Source organism: Lissotriton helveticus, chromosome 4_1 (assembly GCF_964261635.1).
Source record: "Lissotriton helveticus chromosome 4_1, aLisHel1.1, whole genome shotgun sequence".
NCBI classification, from domain to species: domain Eukaryota; kingdom Metazoa; phylum Chordata; class Amphibia; order Caudata; family Salamandridae; genus Lissotriton; species Lissotriton helveticus.
Window position 1 is genome coordinate 731584228 of NC_136063.1, and position 24119 is coordinate 731608346.

Below are 24119 nucleotides of genomic sequence, written 5' to 3' on the forward strand. Positions count from 1 at the left end.
AAGAATTGGCTTGGTAGTTTGGTTTGCCCTGTTCCCATCATGCACTGGGACAGGAACAGACTAATTTGCATATAGCCAGGTTCTGAACTGGGATGGTGCAGTGAGCTAAAAAACGGTGTTGGATCTAGCCCTGATCTCTTGACTGGGTGAGAGTATTCTGCTTAATTCAGAAACTCTGTCCATCACCACACCTTGTTGTTAAATATTTTGTCCACCCTAAGCGTGGAAAGGTATACTCAGATGTGAGTCCCTTGCTCATTGCACCATCAGGATTCAAGCAAGCCGGGCCGACGACGGCTGAAATGCCAGAAACCGGTCCCCGGAAGCTTGTTTCCTTCCCAGTGTAAGAATTGGCTTGGTAGTTTGGTTTGCCCTGTTCCCATCATGCACTGGGACAGGAACAGACTAATTTGCATATAGCCAGGTTCTGAACTGGGATGGTGCAGTGAGCTAAAAAACGGTGTTGGATCTAGCCCTGATCTCTTGACTGGGTGAGAGTATTCTGCTTAATTCAGAAACTCTGTCCATCACCACACCTTGTTGTTAAATATTTTGGCCACCCTAAGCGTGGAAGGGTATACTCAGATGTGAGTCCCTTGCTCATTGCACCATCAGGATTCAAGCAAGCCGGGCCGACGACGGCTGAAATGCCAGAAACCGGTCCCCGGAAGCTTGTTTCCTTCCCAGTGTAAGAATTGGCTTGGTAGTTTGGTTTGCCCTGTTCCCATCATGCACTGGGACAGGAACAGACTAATTTGCATATAGCCAGGTTCTGAACTGGGATGGTGCAGTGAGCTAAAAAACGGTGTTGGATCTAGCCCTGATCTCTTGACTGGGTGAGAGTATTCTGCTTAATTCAGAAACTCTGTCCATCACCACACCTTGTTGTTAAATATTTTGTCCACCCTAAGCGTGGAAGGGTATACTCAGATGTGAGTCCCTTGCTCATTGCACCATCAGGATTCAAGCAAGCCGGGCCGACGACGGCTGAAATGCCAGAAACCGGTCCCCGGAAGCTTGTTTCCTTCCCAGTGTAAGAATTGGCTTGGTAGTTTGGTTTGCCCTGTTCCCATCATGCACTGGGACAGGAACAGACTAATTTGCATATAGCCAGGTTCTGAACTGGGATGGTGCAGTGAGCTAAAAAACGGTGTTGGATCTAGCCCTGATCTCTTGACTGGGTGAGAGTATTCTGCTTAATTCAGAAACTCTGTCCATCACCACACCTTGTTGTTAAATATTTTGTCCACCCTAAGCGTGGAAGGGTATACTCAGATGTGAGTCCCTTGCTCATTGCACCATCAGGATTCAAGCAAGCCGGGCCGACGACGGCTGAAATGCCAGAAACCGGTCCCCGGAAGCTTGTTTCCTTCCCAGTGTAAGAATTGGCTTGGTAGTTTGGTTTGCCCTGTTCCCATCATGCACTGGGACAGGAACAGACTAATTTGCATATAGCCAGGTTCTGAACTGGGATGGTGCAGTGAGCTAAAAAACGGTGTTGGATCTAGCCCTGATCTCTTGACTGGGTGAGAGTATTCTGCTTAATTCAGAAACTCTGTCCATCACCACACCTTGTTGTTAAATATTTTGTCCACCCTAAGCGTGGAAGGGTATACTCAGATGTGAGTCCCTTGCTCATTGTACCATCAGGATTCAAGCAAGCCGGGCCGACGACGGCTGAAATGCCAGAAACCGGTCCCCGGAAGCTTGTTTCCTTCCCAGTGTAAGAATTGGCTTGGTAGTTTGGTTTGCCCTGTTCCCATCATGCACTGGGACAGGAACAGACTAATTTGCATATAGCCAGGTTCTGAACTGGGATGGTGCAGTGAGCTAAAAAACGGTGTTGGATCTAGCCCTGATCTCTTGACTGGGTGAGAGTATTCTGCTTAATTCAGAAACTCTGTCCATCACCACACCTTGTTGTTAAATATTTTGTCCACCCTAAGCGTGGAAGGGTATACTCAGATGTGAGTCCCTTGCTCATTGCACCATCAGGATTCAAGCAAGCCGGGCCGACGACGGCTGAAATGCCAGAAACCGGTCCCCGGAAGCTTGTTTTCTTCCCAGTGTAAGAATTGGCTTGGTAGTTTGGTTTGCCCTGTTCCCATCATGCACTGGGACAGGAACAGACTAATTTGCATATAGCCAGTTTCTGAACTGGGATGGTGCAGTGAGCTAAAAAACGGTGTTGGATCTAGCCCTGATCTCTTGACTGGGTGAGAGTATTCTGCTTAATTCAGAAACTCTGTCCATCACCACACCTTGTTGTTAATTATTTTAACCGCTGACGGAGGCCCAGGTATTAAAGTCTAATTTCACCCTCGGGTACTGGGACCCCCGCCTAGCCGTTTTAACATCACTTTCTTAACTGTCTTCACTGCACACTCAGCAAAATACCAGCTCCGCTGCAATCAGGCGTCGAAGCACACCCGGGGCACGCTAGGTGCCACTGGGTGGGCCCGATGATGAAGCATGCCACCAACTAGGTTGGTGGGTGAGGGCTTTCTGAACACACTCACCAGGTGTTCCAACTCCGTGACGAAACATACCAGAGTCTTCTCCTTTTTTGTAATCTAAAATAAACATGAGCTAGTCTCTTTTTGATTAAATAACATATGTAAAATACCCCTCACACACCAAAAGGCCCCTTGGTGTCATGCTTCATCATCGGGGTCTTCGCACCCCTCTAACGGGATGCGGCGTGCTGCGACCTACGACTACGCGGGAGCACTTGTCAAATGACTATGTGAGGTGTGTGTGGTGCAAGTGAGTGATAATGTGAGTGATGGTGAGTAGTGAAGAGTTAAAAAGTACCTGGCCTGTAGGTGAAATTTTTTTTTTTATTCAGAACCTCGAGCTGGCACTGTTAAAAGAAGTGATGTGCGAGGTGATTCTGTCGTAATAATGAACAGCACCTCATGTGTGCGTCGACATGTTTCGGGGCTGGCGCCCCTTCTTCAGAACGGGAGCACAACTTCCCCACCTTACTCACGTTTTACTATTTGTAACTTTAAAAATATGGTTAGCTAAATAAAAGTGACAACATTTTTTACAAGTGGTATATAGGCTATAATGTGCCTACAGCGGAATTTGGCTCAGGATACATGCAATTGCATGACCTGAAAAAGAAAAAGAAAAAGAAAAAGAAGGTTACCCAGAGTCTGGGAGGTTCTACAGGTGCAGTCACCTGGAACAACCTTATAAAACAGTTACCCTGTAAAGGAAATAACTCACAAAACACACAACATAGAGAACACATAAGGTACCAAAGAAAATGTAGGTCATACTCAATAGAAAAGAGTTGGTTGTTTCATGAGCTCATAGAAACGTCTGGGGGTTGATTGCTACTTTGTGCAATCTGAGTGGAGAAAATAAAAGTAATAGGGACGAGATTTAGTTGTTAGTTCTTACTTGATATGGAAGTGAAGTCTTGTTAGCTCTGTTAAAATACTCACAAAGTAGGGACGAAATTGCCACCTTCTTACCCCTCGCGCTGCTCCGCTCGTATGATTTTCAGAGCCTTCGACTCAAGGTATATATACCAGGTGGAATTGATTAATTAGCCAAGACACTAATTGCCGGATTTGGTGTGGTGCCTAAATATGGGCTTTCCGCCGGATTGATTGCCGTATGGGGGCTGATTGTAATGCCCAAGATTGATTGGTTTGTTCAGAGGTTGCAGGGACGCACCTATCAGAGCGAGCGCCACTGGCCAAAGTGTCCCAGCCTCGTGCAAGCGCGTGGCTTAGTGTGGAGTACGCGCATGCGTGTAGAGGAGACACTGGACAACCGCGCGTGCGCGGTTACGGTAGATGTTTGTCGATTTTCGAGGGGAATTAGGTATGCTAGGAACGGGTGTGACAGATGTTATAGGCCATATTCTACATTATTCCACATTGTGAAATGGGGCTTAGGCGGTCTTAGAAAGCACTTGTGAACTTGGTATGCTTGAAAACAGTGTAGTAAACGTTTATAGGCTGCAATCACCATTTGTATATCAGTCTCTGCTGAGAGTGAAAAAGTTTGTAAATGGGCATATTCAAGTACTTCTAAAACTTGGTGCATTGATCCCTTTCTTCAATGGGTATATCTCCATCAAGTGAGTAGTGCATCAGTTACGTGGACAGTTGTGACCAAGGGACATCATCATTGAGTCCTTGTATATGGGTACCCAGACGGAACACCCATCTTTGTTCCTTTTGAAAAAGACCTTTTTCGGATGGCAATGATTCAATGATTGTCCAGTTTAGATCATTGACACAGTGTTGTTTTTCGAGGTAGTGTGTAGCCATCTTTGTGGTGCTCTTTTTGCACCTTACATTGCTTTTATGTTCATTTAATCTTGTTTTTACAGCTCTGGTGGTCATCCCCACATATTCCAAACCACAGGGGCAAGTTATTATATAGACCACATTCTTAGTGTTGCAATTCGTAAGGCGTCGTTGTTCCCAGGTGGTGCCATTCCTGAATGTTAGGTTTTTGCTCTTTTTTGTCAAGTGGCAGCTGCTACAATTTCCGCAGGGGAAACGACCTTGAATTCCATCAGGTTGTGTCCTGGTATCAAAGTCAGTTTTCGGTCTGGTATGGACCAAAATGTCTTTCAAATTGCGTCCACGGCGGTGGGCATACATGGGTTTCGCCAGGTTGAGTGTACCACAGTTAAGAATAGACCAATGTTTATTTATAATTTTGGACACTTCGTTAGACACAGTAGTGTAAGTAGTGACACAAATTGGTCTTTTGTTGTCACCCGGCTCACGTACTCGATCTTCAAGAAGAGCCTCTCTGTGATTGTTTGTTGCTCTTTTCATTGCTCTATTGATGGTTTTCTCTGGGTACTGTCTTTGTAACAATTTTTCTTTGAGGTCATAAGCCTGTGATTTATACTCAATCAGTTCGGTGCAGTTACGCCTCAATCGTAAAAATTGTCCATATGGCAAATTCTCTCTTAGGTGTCTGGGGTGAAAACTGTCGTATCTTAACAGACAGTTCCTCGCCGTGGGTTTGAAGTGGGTGGTACTTTTTAATTTACCACCTTGAGAGTAGATATTGAGGTCCAGAAAGATCATGGAGTGGTGCGAGATAGTGCTGGTGAATTTTAAGAAAGCATTCTGGTTGTTCAACCATGCCACAAAATCCACCGCAGATTGGTGGTTCCCATTCCAGATGACGAAAACGTCGTCAATATACCTTTTCCAGGTGTCGATGTTGCTCCTGTATGGATTGTCTGGATGCAGGATCTTATTGGTCTCAAGATGGTGGACGTAAAGTCCAGCCAGACTTGGAGCAAAAGTACTGCCCATGCTGGTACCATGGCTCTGTAAATAGATGGTTTGTTTGTACTGGAAAAAGTTGTGTTGTAGTGCTAACGATATACACTCAAGGACCAGACCTCTTGGTGTTTGGTACTTCCAATGGTTAGTGAAAAGCACCTCCTCAATGATTTGGAGTGTTTCATCATGAGGCAGGCTGGTATATAAACTCTCCACATCCAGACTCATCAGAAGTTGTTTTGATGGGTCGAAGTCTCTGTTATCCAGCAGTTGTAGAACCGACTTGGTATCTTTTAGGTAGGTGGAGGTTGACTGGACCAATGGACGTAGAAAGGCATCTGCAAATTTGGAAAGGGGCTCCAAAATAGAGCCGATTCCTGACACAATAGGTCTTCCCGGTGGGTTGGTTATGTCTTTGTGGATTTTAGGGATACAGTAGAAGTAAGGGATGCGTGGTGATGACTGTTGTAGGAAATCTCCCTCGTTTTTACTCAGCCAATCATGCGCAAGCCCTTCTTCGATCATGCTCCCTATCCTTGTCCTGAGTTTATCCGTAGTATCATCCTGTAATATCGTGTAGTTCCGTCTATCAGATAGTAATCTCAGACATTCTGCATCATACAACTCTGTTGTTTGCACCACTATAGCACCACCCTTGTCTGCTGGTTTTATTATTATTTTGTTGTTATCTGCCAGTTCCCTTATAGCTTGTTGCTCTTGCCTGCTGGTATTATGAAAGACTTTGGCCGTTGACAGCTCAATTTTATTGACTTCGGTCATGATCGCCTTTTCAAATGTTAGTATTTCGATGGGCAGAGCGGAGTCAGGGGGGGTGAATGTTGACTTTGTTCGCAGTCCTGTGTCTGTTGTTCCTTGGGTAGGCGGTTTGTCCTGAAAAAAGGCCTGTAATTTCAGCTTCCTCACAAAGTCTTTCATTTGCATATTTAATTTGAAAATGTCTGGTTTGTGCGTAGGTACAAAACCCAGTCCCTTGTTGAGTACATTTTCCTGGATCTCAGTTAGAGGCCAGGGGGTCAGATTTACCACTAAGTTCCCCTTTTGCTTGTTGAAGGCTGGTTCGGGAGGGATCCTGTCATACTCCTCGTTGTCCTGGAGTTGTTCTGTTCCTGTTGATCTTCCCAGGCCACATTGTTGCCTTTTCTGTAGTGATGGTGAGCCACAAGATCAGGGTTCATTCTTTGGCATTGATGAAAAGTTCAGTTGTGATGGGGACAGTGTCTGGTTGATGGTCAAAATTGCTGTACATTGTTTCATCGTAGGCTAGATTTGAAGATGTTTTTATCCAAGGCGTCTTTCCTTGTTCTCCATTTGCTTGAAGTGGTGTTTCATCAGCCTAAGTTCCTTTTTTTACCAGCTGACCTGTGGTCAGGCTGTTGCTGTTGGATTGTGCTTAAGAGGAGCCATAGCATCAACAAAAGCAATGATCCAGCTATTAAGGTTCTCGATAGCTTTTGAAAAGGTTCCTGGTGTGCTGAGCAAGTGTGCTGAGAAGGAAAAAGATCAGTCCACTTCTGCGATGGTTTTCCAGCTGTCATAGGTAGGTCTGGAGATTGTAGGTCTGTGAAGGTGCTGGAAGTGTATGCTGAAACTGACAAGGGCTTGGTCTGTAAAGGTCATAGATGCCAATTGTCGACTATGATGCAGCGTTTGGGGTAGTGTAGTCTTCTAGGTAAAGGTTATGGTCTTTGTGGAGGATGAAGGTGCTGGTGTTGATGATGAGTTGATAAATGAAGTGTAATGTTGTTGGCGAAATTGGTGCACGGTCCCTGAGGTCTAATGATCCCTATACCAGGGTTTCACCCAAGCAGAACCTTGCTTCAATGCTTATCTTGAACGTGAGGTATTCAATGCAGCTGGTGGGGGTGTCAATATAGGAGCTGCAGTTGTTGGAGTCTTTGAGTATGATGGCAAGTCCACCTCTGAGCTTATAGTCTTGCTACGTGATCTTGCAGCTGGCAGGAGTGGCTTTAGTGATGGCCTGTGCAGAGGTTGGGTTTAGGTATGTTTTTCTGAGGGAGAGCAGGTTCTAAATATGGTTGTGCATAGGTCCCATAAATCTGTGGGGTGTTTGGTGAGTGAGTGGGTGTTGAATAGCATGCACGTAAGTGTTTCCTGTTGTATGGGTGGCCATTGGTCTGTGTGAGCTTGAGAAGGTGGCTGGTTTGTGTGGGTGTGGGCAAGTGGGGTACTGAGTGCTCTTGGTGCAGGAGTGATGAGTGTAGGGTGGGTAAGAGAGCATAATAACTTGCAGGAGGTGCATGTGAGCACTCCCTCCATGTTGTATGGTGTGGTGTGGAGCAGTGCACCAACAGGCAACTTGCTTTGAGAGCAGAGAGGAGGGCATAAGGATAGTGCTGGTTAGGTTGAACACCAGGATTCCTGGCTCTGGGCACAAAATTACTTGTCTTTGGCAATACTTATGATAACACTTATGAGCAAATGAATTGCAATTAAGATTTTACATGTCTGTGTGCAGGGTTACAATGTGCAATGCGAGTTAAAAGGAGTTCAGTCTCTTGGGATATTGGCCACCAGGAGATTTGAGAAAATAGATAAAGACAACTTGTGTGCTTTGATATTCATGACAAGGAACAGTTAATAGTGAAATGAACAGATCTCAACATATCCACATGGGGCAGAATTCAGGTGGTTAAAATTGTAATAGACTGACTGCAATTGCATTTTTGGCTTGCTCCCTCTATTGAGTCATACACCGTTTTATTACTATGTATCGCTACATCAAGAAAGGACATCTAGTATTTTCTCTTTTTCTTCCCAATTGTTCTGTCTGGTTTTGATAGTATTAGGATTCTGATTACTTTACCACTGCTATACTGTAATATAGCACCTGTACCTTTGCCCTAAAATATTTACTGTGCTTTGTTTTTACTTAAGTGACCAGTAGTTTAAAACACAGCCAGATCACAAGGAAAGGAAAATAGCTTTGCCACAAAGGAAAGCCTATATTTAAATCCCATCAAGTTACACTGGGTGCTCAATATATAAAAATTGGAACATTATCTATTGAATGTAGTGTGTGCTCATAGTGACTAAATATTCAAAAGTATTATTCAGATTGTAGGTTAATATATTTTCTCCTTGAACAGGTCTAGGTATAATGGAAGCTTTTAAATTCATCTTAGTTTGGCAAAATCTTGGCAAAAATATTTACATGTATTTTCCACTCAGTTTTTAAAATCGTATTTCAAAGTGAATATAGATTTTTTTATACAAGGGTGGTGAAAAAGTAACTGTGTTAAAATATACTTTGGGCCACCTCAAGCAGAACTGGCTCCGAACTAAGCTGGGTTCGAACTGGGGTGGCAAAGTGAGCTAAAGAACGATGATGGATTCAACCCAGATCTAATAGTGAGTGTCTGAAAAGTTTCAGTGCTTCGTCCATCATCTCCTTCTGTTGGCTTAGTTTTCCCAAGGTTGCCAGTGTATGCCCAGACGTGGGGCCCTTGAACTCTTTCCACTGGATACAAGCTAGCCTGACTGATGAGGGGTGTTGCTCCACAACCAGTCCAAGGATTCTTGCTTCCGACCCACGATAGACCTGGCTGGGCAGTCGGTCTGGACTGTTCCCAGGAGCCACAGGGTTAAGACTGATTTGTATATGGCTAGTTATGAACTGGGGTGGCGAAGTGAGCTTAAGACCAATGATGGATTCAACAAAGATTGGATAGTGACTGGAGGTATTAATTATCCTCCTCTCAAAGGACAATGGCCTGGTCTCTGGGACCAGGAATGACGGGGTGTTTTCATCACCTGACCACCTAAAAGTCATTAGCCCTGTGGGAGGTGGACAGGAACAATTTGGCAGAACAAAGGCTAACGTTCACAAAGATCTTTTACCTTACAAATGCCTGATGTTATAGTCTGCTGATTTGTTCCCATTCATTAACAGACCTCCCAGATTTTCTGGCTCCAGTCACAGCGAAGGGAAAACCAGTTCTTGAATCTGACAGAGGGAGAATACCTCATCTAAAAATGGAGTAATGTCAAGACAGCTAGTGCTCCTTCTGATAAAATTGATGTTTAACTTTAGCAATTTAACAGGAAGGTAAGGTTAATTGATTTAAATGTGGGTGGGCATAAGATGAAAAAGTATACAGCGCTAGCAAGGAATGACTCTGCAAACACTGGCTAGTACATAAGATACAACTGGAGCCACACAACCTCAGAACATTCCTGGACCTAGGAAGTCATCACATGAAGAAGAAGATGCTGCTGAAAGAAAATTACTGAAGTACCACTGACTCTTGCTGGAACACAGGACAGAACCTGCTCTCCAAGTAACAGTTGGTTGACCACATGTTTGTCTGCTCAAGGTCGCAAGGCCACTAACCTGAAAATCTGGTATGGATGTGGAAACAAAGTGACTCAGTCTTTTGATCATTCAGCCCGTACCGCAGACCTTTCGGCCTCGCTGACATTCAGCAGATATCACAGACCCTTGTTAGAAGAACATTTGAGACTTTAATGCTAGGTGGGAAGCCACAGGCGGAAAGGTCACAATAAAAACATGGGCACTACTGACCAGTCACAAACTCAACCCATAAGACTGGTGATCAGCCTGGTCAGTACATGTATTACTAACTAGGGGGCATATTCTCAATGACTTATCACTGAGTTATCAGCACTTGATTGCAGCCAAAACGGCGATAAATATATTGCCCCATTCACAAGCTGGTGCTAACAGCCAATATCACCAGTTTACCTGCGATAGCAGCCGCAAAAAACATCGCCACAGATGAGCCAGGCAAATTACGCCATTGAGATACAGAGTAGACATTCCCTTGCAAAAAGCGGCAACCACACCACTGTTAGAACTGGCTATTTCTGGTAGGCTAAGGCTGACGCCAAAGCCAGGCAGAAACCACCATTCTAGTCAGGGCAAGGAAGTCACACGCCAAGATAACCCCTGCTCACCCCCTTGGTAGCTTGGCACGAGCAGTAAGGCTAAACTTGGAGGCAATGTGTAAAGCATTTGCGCCAGCACACAACAGCAACAACATCCTAGGCACACCACAAAAGGAACTCCACACAAGGTTATATTAAAATAACTTTTGTATTGTAAACACACATCAGATAGAAATCACACATGTACATTGTGCCAACTGGCACGGGCAATATTCATAAGGGATTATTTACAGGACAGGGCCACATGGGTCACTGTCAGAATCAACACATTTAGAAATAGTACTTTGTTGATCGTAGAAAATAAGATATAAAACAAAATAACAGTTATAAATCACATCCAGTAACTACTGGGAACAGGTAAGTACCACCTACGCAACCCTAAACACCTTAGGAGAATGTCACGCAGGGAACCAGGACCTCACTAGGACCACCTGTACTAAAAAGAACAACCACCTACGTATCACACACCATTTAGGGGTATAAGCACAACACATTACACATGATGCATGAAAAGCACATTCAGCGGTGTAGGGAAAAAGGTAAACACATGATGCATAAAACATTCAGAGGTGTAAGGAAAGAAAACACATGATGCATCAACACATTCAGAGGTGTAAAATTAAGGAAGACACATGATGCCTAAAATGATTCAGAGGTGCCAGGAAAGAAAACATAACTCAATAGCGCAAAGACACATGATGCCTAAACATTCAGAGGTGCAAGGAAAAACCACACAATTGCGCAAAAACTCACATAAGCCACCACCTGTGGCAGTCCCTAGGCCAACTGGCCTTGTTGGGGCTAGGACCCCCTGTGTCTCAATGTCAGGGGCCTAAACGGTACAGGTGCACACTACTTGCTGGGCACCTGTGGACAATCACAAGGGCCTAAACGTTGCAGCGAGCACTAAGTGCTGCGCAGCTGAAGCAGGCCTGGCACCACGGTGCCACCTCTGTCCCACACAGGGACTCTCTCTCCATCTTGCGCCTAAACTGTGCAGCTGCCCACTAATTGCTGGGCAGCTGGAGACTAAAAACTGTGCCAACTGTTGAAGCCACACAGGCTCTGCAACTACACATGGCCAAACTCAGGCTCTAAAACAAATGCCCCCAGGGAGCCTCGTGGGCTCTAGACAACGTTGGGGCGACCCACTGCCAACCGGGGCCGCCCTTAATACACCACACTAAAATATGCCCCCTAGAGCCCTTGAGGCTCTAAATAACTGTGGCGTCATTGGAGCCCCCCTCTCTGGGGGCTCAAGATCACATAAATGGCCCCGGAGCCTCTCTGGGCTCTTAATCAAATGGGCCGGGCTGAGCCTCTCTGGCTCGACAATGCCCGCTGCCCCCAAGAGCCTCTCAGGGCTCTTCAACTAATAGGGCCAGTTGTTAGATTCCCCCCCCCCGGGGGACTCTGAATCAAGGGAGGCCCCACGGGCCTCTCAGCACCCAGGCTGTCGCACTGGAGGGGAGGGGCGGGCAGGCAATGTGCCCCGACGCCCCCCTCTCCTGCTCGGTCACTCACCGGGTTTGGCAGGCTCGGCGGCGGCTCTATCTCCCGGGTGGCGGGGCTCTCCTCTGGGCAGCGCGGGGCTCTCCTTCCCACAACGGAGCCCCGCCTGCGCCTTCCGCCGCCTCAGCTCTTCTTCTCTTCTCCGCCAGGCGGGCAGCATCTCCGGTCTCCCCCTGGGCACGGGAGACCGGCAAAACAGGAAATGGCTTCACCCAGGCAGGGGGAAGCGGAAAACAGGTCCTCCCGGCCCCGACCACAACCAGGCGGCGGGCCAGACATCTTCTTCCGGTGTTTCCCCCGGGCTGCGAAGGCAATAACGAGGGGTGGGCACCCTCGAAGTTCAAAATAAACATAGAAGCGAGGTGGACACTCACTAAATAATTAAATAAATGTGGGCAAAGTCGCAGGGTAGGCACCTGCCAAACCTCACGCAAAATGCGTGACGGCGACACGCTCGGATTTCAGCAAAAAGCGCTCTCAAGCGCTATGGGACAAAATAAAGCGCTTCCATCGCGCAAGAAGGGTCCACAGAAGTTCTTCAGGGGATGCAGCAAGTCCTTCCAGCCACTTTAGGCTATAGCAAGCCTTGGCAAAAGCAAGAGAAAGTTCCCAGAAGTCTGCAGCAGGGGACCACAGGCAAAGGTCCCCAGGGAAAGTCCATCAGGTGTCCAGGGGCTGGGCAGGGCCCAGGGATTCCCCTGGGCCCAAGCAGCAGCACGCCCCTGGCAGATTCAAGTCCAAAAACAAGAACATTTTGGAAGGGGACACAGCCCCTTCTTATACAGAGAAAAGTCTTTGAAGTCTTTGTGCAGGCAGTGTGAGAACCAGCTAGAACTGGTTATAGGGAAGTCCTTTTAGTATCAGGGACAGAGGTGACAGTCGCCCAGTGGGGAGGTGGATCCAGCATTGTGGCAGGCAGGCACAGCCTCATTCACTCTCAGGTGCTATCTCCACCCACTTCCTTGGCAGCAGATGCTGCCTTTCATCCACGGGCTGACTCAGACAACCTCCTGGGGCTCTGCAGCCCCTGTCACCCTCAAACCAGACAGTCAATCCACAAGCAGGCCCAGGCACTCTGGGCCAGGCTCACCAGCCAATCACACGCCAGGCACAAATTACACAAATATGCCAACTTCTCAAAGTGGCACTTCTAGACTAGACACAAACATGCCGCATACACCATTACGCAGCATTCAATCTCACGAGTTCGCACATCTCAAACTCGACCCTGCACTCCCCACACATCAGGAACTACCATGGGCATACATATTCCCCATTCATTCCTATGGGAGGGCAGGTCACTCACCATACATACACAGAGAGCTCAGGCACTTTACACTGTACCACAGTGAAAAAGTGCGCCAAGGCCTAAAATCACCAACACCAGGTCACAGAAACAGGCTAGGAAAAAGCAAAAAGTTTCGGGGTGAACCTGCCAAAAGGGCTAGGTCCAACAACCACTTTGCAACATTCTCAATGACTAGCCAGATCGGTAATAAGATTCTAAAACAGACAATACGGCGCGTTAGCAGCGGGGATTTAACACCTGCTTTTACCTGGTGTAAAGTTGGACAACAACCTGCACCATAAAAAGGAGCCCAGCCCAGAGCCACACCTGAAGAACAATAAATGCCATGGAGCCAGCGATCATGCAGCTTGGACACCCAATAGGGCCACAACACCCACCGCCAATACCCCCAGGCCCGCCCCCTCCCGGACAAAGATATGTTACATCAACTTTACGAAATGATGAACAAAGCAATTCGTCTGATGTCGCACAAGTACAACACTTAACATTCATGTGTGTTCAGAAAAAAGGAGAATCACTCATTCATCTTTGAATTACCAAACAAAACATTTTATTCAAATTAAACTCAAAACAACTAATTGAAAGATTCATGGTGGGTCTTCTCTGTAAGTCACAGCCTGCAAGATAAAATTCAAGATAAGAAAGTGTGTAATGCTCTCATCAAAGGACATGGAGAGAGAAAGAGAGAGAAAGAGAGAAAGAGAGAGAGAAAGAAAAAAGAGAGAGAGAAAGAGAGGGAGAGAGAGAGAGAGAGAGCAAAAGAGAGAGAAAGTCAAAGAAAGAGAGGGAAAGGGAGAGGGAGAAGGAGAGGGAGAGGGAGAGAGAGTACCAACACTACAGACCCAGGCATCACTGCCCACCTGCTGCCACCGGTGTGTCTCCAACCACATGCTGGTGGTATACACTGCAGTCCACCAGGTCCCTTATCTGAAACAGAGTCCAGATTTATGAACGGCAGTGTTCATATAATTGCACACACCATCATCACTTGACCGCCCCTGCGCACACAGGCTGCTGCACCCCAGCCCCTACCGCCACTCCACAGTTACTGCCAGCTCCTGCGCATCCAGGCCTCACTGCTCACCTTCCGCCACCGGCATGTCTCCAAGAGGGCTGGCGCAAGCTCCTAGCCCTGGGTCCATGACCTTGGCAGCCTCCACATCATGCAGCCCGCACAGTGGGACACCATGTTACACACTTGATTTTGGGTCTTGATTTCGCAGTGGCAGAGATCATATCAGTGCACATGGCATCATTGCAGGCTGCATACCTGCTCAGCCCTTTAGGTACCACTAAATCAGTGAACTGCGAGGCAACGCCATGTGGCGGTAGGCCAGGGCTGCCCACTGGGTCAGGTCTGCACTGCGGTCCAGCAGGGCTCACACAAATCCTTACCAGTCCGGACTGCCAGGACGGCGCATCATTGCAGGCTGCACACCTGCTCTGCACTTAAGGGGGCCCCTACCTCAGTGCACTGACATTCACGGTCCTGTGGCCATAGGCCCATGCTGGCCGCAGTGTATCCAGTGCCACCAACTCTGTGAAACAAAAGTCATGGACCCTCTATAATTGGGTATTGCGGTGCGGATGCCATCATGTCAACTCTGGCAGTGGGGAATGTGATGTGGTAGGTCCCTAGACCCTCATGCATAAATAATAACAACACGGATACGCCCAGATAGAGAATGGAAATGGCGTCGAGCACATGTGCCCGGCCTTTTTTATTGGCAGGGTCACATGTCCTGTGACGCGCTTGCTGGATGGTTGTGGTGTGGGTGTAAACCAGCCATGAAGGAGTGGCTGTGTCATGCTGACAACTAGACCTGAGAGCAGCGGATCAATACAGGGAAGACCTGGGATATGTAGCGTTGTCATCCCCCCTGTGGGCATAAGTGTAGTGGGTTTGCCTGGTGTATGCCAGTCCAGCATAAGGGTGTGAACAATGACCCCAGGGATCCGGCCATGGTTCCATCCTGGGCTGGACAAGGAAGTAACTGATGCATGTGTCTCTGTTGTAATGTCGGCGCCACCTGGACCGCAATCAGTGATGTGTCACCCTGTGACTCAAGTCCCACAACATGGGCAACATGGACATAAGGGAGAATCACTGAGCCTACTGCTGTCCATACTTCCACACTTGAATGATCATAGACACAACACATCTGTGTGAATAGGAATGTTTTATGCACATTCAGCGGAGTGTTTTAGTTGGAGCAGTACAGGGCCATGCAAACCCCACTTTACATTGTTGTTCCATGGAGGGCCAGCCAGAGTCCTTTAGGGAATCACAAGTTCATCGGAAAAGGAAGAGTTCAGTCCGTAGTCTGAATGCTGTGTCATTGGTAACCAAACAGAATATGGCGGTCCAAGGTGAGTGTCGCAGAGTGTATCAGGGGACAGTGGACGGTGATTATGCAGAGGGCAGAAACAAGCAGAAACCGGCCATATGGCGAAGATGAATGCTACTGCGTCCTTCTTACCATGAAGGCAGAATCATCTGCATCTTCGTCCAATGATGTATAATGTGCCTCACATGTGGGTGGTGGTGTTCTGTCTCCCGCACTGTGTGGCAGTGATACCTCAGGGGCCGGAGGTGGAATGTCTGCCACACTGTGTGGCACTCTCACCTCAAGGGGTAGAGATGTGGATGGAGTGGTAGCAGCAGCTATCATCTGCACCAGGCCTTGAGGCAGCAATGTCATGAGGAGGGTCTTTAGGGCATTGAGGAACCCAGCTACCTCTTGCTGGTGTGCATCCATGGAAGCCACTCTTTCAGCCTGCATCCGCTCCATGGTCTCCATTATCCTTTGCATGTGTCCCAACTCCCAGGTGACATCGCTTAAGCCACTCTGCCTAGACAGTTGTTCTTGTCTCAAAGTCAGGACTCCGGCAATGTCAGCCATGGATCATTGGAGAGCATGGAGCAGACTGTGGGCATATGTTAGGAACTGTGAGTGGTCCCTGATGGGTCTTAGACACCCATGTGTGGCATCTAGTTTGGCTGCCATGCGGTCAAGCCCCACCCGCACCAGTTCAGCCTTCTTCTCCTGGCACCCCAACACATGTCATTCGAAGGCCATGTGCTCTTCATGGCAGTCCTGGGAGAGATCCGTGGAGGTGGGTGCTGTGTGGTCTGTGCAGGGGGTGGGGTCTCATTGATGCAGCTGGGCTGCCCTGCTCCTGGAGGTGGGTTGATGTAGCTGTCAATGAACTCTTGGAGGGCGTCGGTGTAGTGGTCCTCTTTGTCATCAGACAGGAATGACTCTGCAAACACTGGCTAGTACATAAGATACAACTGGTGCCTCTCCACCTCAGAACATTCCTGGACCTAGGAATTCATCACATGAAGAAGATGCTGCTGAAAGAAATTTACTGACGTACCGCTGACTCATGCTGGATTCAAGATTTAAACTGCTCTCCAAGTAACAGTTGGTTGACAACATGTCTGCTCAAGGTCTCAAGACCACTAACCTGAAAATCTGGTATGGATGTGGAAACAAAGTGTCTCAGTCTTTCGATCAATGAGCTGGTACCGCAGACTCTTTGGCCTCGTTGACATTCAGCAAATATCTCAGACCCTTGTTAGAAGAACATTTGAGACTTTAATGCTAGGTGGGGAAACCACAGAAGGAAAGGTTACAATAAAAACATGGGCACTACTGACCAGGCACAAGCTCAACCCATAAGACTGGTGACCAGCTAAGTCAGTACATGTATTACAAACCGGGGGGCATATTCTCAATGATTTATCGCTGAGTTATCAGCACTTTATCACAGCCAAAGTGGCGATAAATATATTGCATCATTCACAAGCTTCTGCTAACAGCAGGAGGTGTTGGTTTTCCCTCTGCAATGTAAAGGGAGATGCGGTTTAACATTGTGTCCACATGTATGTTGATGCATTGTACATGTTTACATACAGACTACATGACATGGTACATTGTAACTGTTTGGGAGGAGCTGCATATTTGATGGGGGACAGTGGACATTTCGACAACATGACGGATGTGTGTTTGTACTTGTACATTGTCAACTCATATTTCCCTACAATGCCTGATTTGTTTGGCCAGTTTCTGTACACATGCGGCACCAGTTGTGTCCTCTATTCTGTTGTGGACGTGTTGTGGTTTTTACCACATTATTGTCTATGTTGATGTGCTCTGCATGTTATGTATGTATGCTGCATGTTGGCAAGTTGCCACTGCAGCTCTGATTTTGCTGCCCCTTATCCTTTTCATGCGGTGTGCCTTTGACTTCTGGCTTATACAGTGCTGGGATGTTGCATACTTGGGTACATTGGTCTCTTGGTGGGAGTTGGGAGTCTGGGGCATGGTTTATCTGCAGATGTGCTGTTGACATCAGGGGTTGTTTGTGCACGTGGACGTGTCAGAGTTTGTGTGACCTGCTACTTTACGGATGTGGTACACACTCAGCCACCTCAGTGTGTCATGATATACTGACTGGAGCAATGCTATTCGTCATGCAGTTTCACTTGCATTGTCAGTGTTGCTCACAGACACGCCGCTTTGCGGGGTTAAACCGATGTGCATGGGTTGGTTATGGGATTGGTGGTGTGTGGGAAGGGCCCCCTCTGGGCACATAGTCGTCGGGCCTACTTGCTTTTTTCAGGTGTGCTGCAGTGTACTAAGAGGATCAGAGACATGCTACAGTATGCAGTATGCACTTAGCTCTACTTAATTGTGCATGTGTGCCATTGTGCCCATCTCCCCCCGTCCCCCAGTTCCTGGTTGTTACTCACCCTTTTGCTATTGTGTCAGGTCATGTTGAGCAGTGTCTGGTCCCCCGACTCCTGCCACCGTCTCCACACTAATGACTGTGGACACCATTTCCTCCATCTCATCCAGCTCCTCCTGTGGCGCTGGACTCCCACCTCCAGTCTGCATTAGGGCCTTCTAGTTGTTGCCAAGTTTCTGGAGGTTTTGTGCTTCACATCATTCCAGCACCTCATGACCTCTTCTATTGTCCTCTTCAGCACTCCGACTGCATTCACCTTGTCCATGATGGACTGCCATATTCAATTTTGTGTTACCAACAACATAGTGGAGGTGACGGACAGTAGTTGATGGTGTTCTATCACCTCTGTTATCAGGATCCTGTTTTCCTGCTGAATGAACTGCGTCTTCCTCTTCTTCTTATCCTTGGCCTTCCCTGACCCCAAGGTCCCAGGCTGGTCCTCCAGGGGGCTTGTGGGGTTCTGGTTGTCCTCTGTACTTGCTCCAGTTACCTCCATTGTCCTTCGCAGTTGTTTTGCTTTTGTTTTTCTACTTTTATAGTGATTTTTCCCACCTGACGTGTGTGAATTGCAGGCCAGGGGCAGCTTAGCGCTGATATATCTACATTATCATAATACTTTTTTTAGTTAGCTCTTTTATTCTTTTAGTAATGCAGAATGCTCACCCAAAAATCTGATATCATTTCTGTCAACACGTGTTTAATGGCAATGTATGCCACTTAATCAGGGCAGCTAATGCTATGTGCTGGCAGCACGGGTAGTTTACTTTCAACAGGGATTATTCCCAAAAATCCATTGTACCTGATAGTGCGCCTTACACACGACTGCCACAAATTTCACATGAGATGTTTTTTTCTCAGCATCGATCCAAAGCTTGCTCCATTATTTTCCCCAATATTGAAAGAAACTCCACAGTCTATGTTGTACATTGCTTTTCCTTCATATCGTAAAGCAATTGTTCCCAATCAATATTTTAAATGAACTCCATAAATTATATTATATGGTGCCATTCTTTTGTAACTTCAAACAATTGTTTCTGATCATCCTTATTTGCATTCACATTCCCTCATATTCATGCCAACATTCAGGCAGGCTGCAAACACCCTTCCCCCTTGCATATGGTGCCAAGCACGGGGAATGGGTTTCGTGGGGCTAAAATAAGCCAAGGGAGGGAACTGTAATTTTAGTAGTGGCCCTGAAGGATGACCTCTCAGGTCATAACAAGTCTCAGGGAGGGGGTTACTCATAGACCCAAAAAAGCTATTTCAAACCCTATCACAGATCCACACAGCCAATCGCACACCCACTCACACAACCACTTATAGACCCACACAACCACTCACATACCCGTGCAGTCACAGACACACCAATTCACAGACCCATGAACCAACTCACACACCCCCTCACATACCTATTTACACACCCAGGCAACCACTCACACACCCCTACAGCCACTCACACACCCATTCAGACTCACAAAACCACTCACTCACAGACCAACACAGCCACTCATACATGTACTCACACACCCACTCACATGCTACAATACTTATTTACATACCCACACAATCAATCTCATACCCATACACCCACTTATACACCCACACAACCACTCACACACCCACTCACATACCCATATAACCATTCACACACCCACTGACAACCCCACAAAATCACTCACAGACCCACACAGGCACTCACACGTGGACTAAAACAACCACTCACACAATCATTTACACCCACACAACCACTAACATACCCATACAGCCACTCACACACCCTCTCATAGACCTGCAAATCCACTCACACACCCACAGAAAGTCCCACACAGCCACTCTCACATCTACTCACATATTTACACACCAACTTGCACACCCACACAAGTGGTCACACACTCATGCAGCTGCTCACACACCCACTCACAGACCAATACAGCCACATATTCACACACCCACTTACACATCCTTGTACACACCCACACAAGCTCTCACCCCCCACACACACACCTATACAGTCACTCATACACCCATTCACAGACCCACAGTGTCACTCGCACAACCACTTACATGCTCATGCACCCGCTTAAACACCCACAGAACCACTCCCACACCCATACAGCCACTCACACACCCACACACACTTACACACCCACACAGCCACTGACACACTCATATAGACCCTCTCACACCCACACAGTCACTGACACAGCCACTTACACACCCATACACAGAAAGTGATAAACTTATAAGAATTGCAATAGCATATGTTTGTATTAAATGTGTTCTTGTTTTAGTACTGAATGTGTGCTTTTTGTTGGAAATGGATCTGCGGATCCATGAAACGAATTTAAAACAAGAAAGACTTGGTACATTGCAGCTATAGAAAGGCTATATAAGTTATTGTACCTTATTATTATATGTTTTTTTAAATATACAAGAATGAATGTGTTAATAAAATGTATTTATAAACTTGTGAAAATGTTTATGAGTAAGATTTTAGTACAGTTTATATTGTTTTAAACTGTAAAATTAACTAAAGAAACAAAGGTTACATGGACACTATAGCTAGGAAATAGATATTTTTTTACTTAGAAATTCACTGAAAAAAAAAACAAGAGTTACAGGGACGTTATAGGTAAGTTCAGATTTTACACACACAAAACCATAGAAACTCAGTGGTTATAGTTACCCGAGCTACCTATAAATACTCCCCCCGCAATGCACCACTTGATCTCACATATTACATCACTCATGACATCACTCATGGCATGGTCAGATGCCATCACTAATGGCATATCAAATTACATCAATGATGACATAATTAAGCAAAGTAAACTTCAATATACTTCTGTTAGAAATGGGTTTTCTGTTTGACTACGTTACACACCTAAGCCTGGCAGAATCCACCACTTTACTCAGGCCAAGTAAGTTACACACCAAAGATAACCTGTGCTTATTCCCTTGTTAGCTTGGAAAGAGCAGGTCAAGCTTATCTCGGAGGCAATGTGTAAAGCATTTGCGCAACACACACATGCACCAGTAACCCAATGAATACACCACAAAAGAGAGTCCATGTGAGACCTGGTTCTTTTCACAGGTTTATCACCAAACCTTTTGCCTCCTTTTTTTCTCACCCTGTTTTTGTGGCGGCTTGCAGCACTGGTTGTGCCACCCACAGGAATAGCCCTGTAAATGTGTCTCAGACCTACCACTGTAGTGTCTGCATGCGTGGTTGTACACTTCCATGTTGCCCTCACAAGTGCACCCACTTGCCAGACCCGAACTATCCCTTTCCTTACATTTAAGGCTCCCCTAAGGTAGGGCCAAGGATCCCCCATGCGCAGGGTGTTGTGTATGTGAAATGTAGGACATGTACCGGTGAGTGTGACATGTCCTGATAGTGAAATACTGTGTATTTTGTTTTTCACTATTTGTCCCATAGGCTAACATGGGAGTTGCTTTGTAATATCGTACCAGCATAGGTTTCCATAGGAACAAGAAAGAAAAATTGAGTTTAGGCTCTCTGAACTCAGAATTTATTAATGCACTTTTGGCAAAGGTGGTTCTTAAATTCTGTGGTTGAAAATGCACTTTTAGAACGTGGACATTTTCTTGCTTTACCATTCTGTGTGCCTTTGACTGTTTGTGTATTCAGCATCTGGAGTTGGAGTGACAGGAGCTGGGGATGTGCATTCACTCTAGTCAGTCAATGGGGGGGGGGTTAGGTGTGCTTTGCCTTGCCTGGATGCCTCATTGCTGGTCTGAATAGACCTAGTCTACATTTAGAATGGTGGGAGATTTGCTCGCACCTGCATTGTCTGTGTCTCTTTTTCGCAAAGCAGTCTCCTCCCCCTATGGTCATGCTGCACCAGGGAGGACAGGACTGGTTTGGACTAGGTTCAGAGACGCTTGCAATCAAGAAAACAGTGACTAAATGGGGTATACAAATTAGACCTAAAACCCTAAGACTTTAGATTATTTCACAGAACAAGTGGACCTTACCAAGAAGAAGAGTGGAAGGACTATGTGAAGAACGCTGCCTTTTCTGAGTGAGCAGCGGTTGGACTGCAGTTGTTGCTTCTCCCTGTGATGGCCTTCTTGTGTACCGCCCTCCTCAGCCCTCACCTTCATTTTTACCAGCTTTTCAAGACCTACTGGCCAATCTGGTGGTCAATTATGCCTCGGTTTTGGTGCTGGGGGATTTTAATTATTGGCCCTCAGACCCACACGAGTGCTCGGCCTCAAAAGAATTTACAGAATCCTTACTATCTTTCAACTTCGTCTCACATATAACTGACCCCACTCACTCTCACGGGCACACACTCGACCAGGTCTGGTCTCTCAACCTTCCATTGGCCTCGGTGGCTGTCTCTCCATGCCCCTGGTCCGACCATGCCCTCATCTCCTTCTCCATCCTCCACAACCCAATTTCCAGAACCCCGCGTGCCAAAAACACCTGGGCGCGGAACTGGAACAGGCTGGATCTCCCCTCCTTGACCTCCCTGCTCCGTAATTCCATTCCCTCCTTCTCTGGCCTATCATCTGCCTCTCAAGCCAAGGCCATAAACACCTGGCTGGCGGGAGGTTGCGACTCAGTGGCTCCCCTACGTCGCATTTCCATCCGTCGACTCAAGGACTCTAATAGATGGTTTAACGACCACCTAAAAGAACTCAAACTGAGCACCCGACGGGCGGAGAGGCAGTGGAGGAAAGATTATAGCCTTTCATCTAAAACCCACTTCCTGGCATCACTGGCTAAATATAAATCAGCAATCCTGGCTGCAAAAACCGACCACTTTTCCACGAAAATAACGTCTGCCGATAACAAACCCAGGGTAATCTTTGGCATCGTGAATGACCTGGCATTCTCTGACCGTACTTCGTCCCAAATCCCTCCCTCCCAGCCCCTCTGTGATCAACTCAATCACTACTTCTTGGACAAAATCACAACTATCAAGGCTAATATCCCATTACCCTCGTCTGCTTTTGTTGATCCCTCCCCCCCCACTGTCCTAAACCCTCTCACCCTCATCCCTCCCCTCACTCAGGAATCTTTCTTGGCAATACTCCCCAAAGTTAAGTCGGGATCTCCGGCGGACGTCTGCCCCGCACGCATCTTACAGCAAATATACTCTAGCTGCCCTGATCCCCCTATCGCCTTTCTCAATAGCTCCTTGGCTCAGGGTGTCGTGACCCCTGCACTCAAGGCCGCCACCATAGTGCCTCTGCTGAAGAAACCCGGCGCGGACCCGTCCATTTCAGCTAACTTTCGCCCCATCTCCCTGCTGCCCTTCCTGGGCAAGGTGATGGAACGCCATGTCACCGCGGTACTGAGCGCTCACACCGAGGCGAATGGGGGGCTGGCCTCTCGCCAGGCAGGATTCCGCCCCAGGCATTCAACCGAATCGGTCGTAGTTTCAGTCCTAGACAACCTCAGAAAGGGTATGGATGACAACAACCACCAGGCACTGGTCCTCCTTGATCTCTCCGCCGCCTTTGACACGGTGGACCATACCATCCTACTTGCCCGTGTCAAGGCGGCCGGTATCGGGGGATCAGCTCTGGTCTGGCTCTCCTCCTTTCTGAGGGACCGCACTCAGGCGGTCCGACTGGGCGATTTCACCTCCACCCCTCTCCCTGTCACCTGCGGTGTTCCCCAGGGTTCCTCTCTCTCTCCCCTACTCTTTAATCTCTATATCTTTCCTCTTATCTATGCACTCCAGCAGCTGGAGGTCACTGTTTACAATTATGCGGATGACCTCCAGCTCATCTTTGATCTGTCCCCCTCTCCTCTCTCGGTCTCTAATTTTCAGTCGACTATGACATTTATCAGGGACTGGATGAACCACAACCATCTTAAACTGAACCCCGACAAGACCGAGCTGGTTCTCACTGGTGGTTCATCCAGCCCCTGGAATTCTCTTTTCTGGCCCCCTTCTCTTGGCCCGGCACCATCCCCCTCCACCGTGGTCAAGACACTGGGTGTTAAAATGAATAATCAGCTCACTCTTCACTCACAAATTAGTTCCGTGGTTTCCTCCTGTTTCCTCACTCTCCGAACTATCCGCTCTGTCTCCCGCTTCTTCTCTCCCCAGGCACTTAAGATCATCATAGCCGCCCTGGTAATCTCACGATTGGACTACGCCAACGCCCTCTATCATGGCATTCCAGCGTACAGCCTGCGTAGACTCCAAACCATCCAGAACCAGGCGGCCAGGCTGATATACGGCCTTCCACGCTATCACCACTCCACCCCCCTTCTAAAAGAGCTTCACTGGCTCCCCGTGAAACAACGCTCCCTTTTTAAGATAGGATGCATGGTTTTT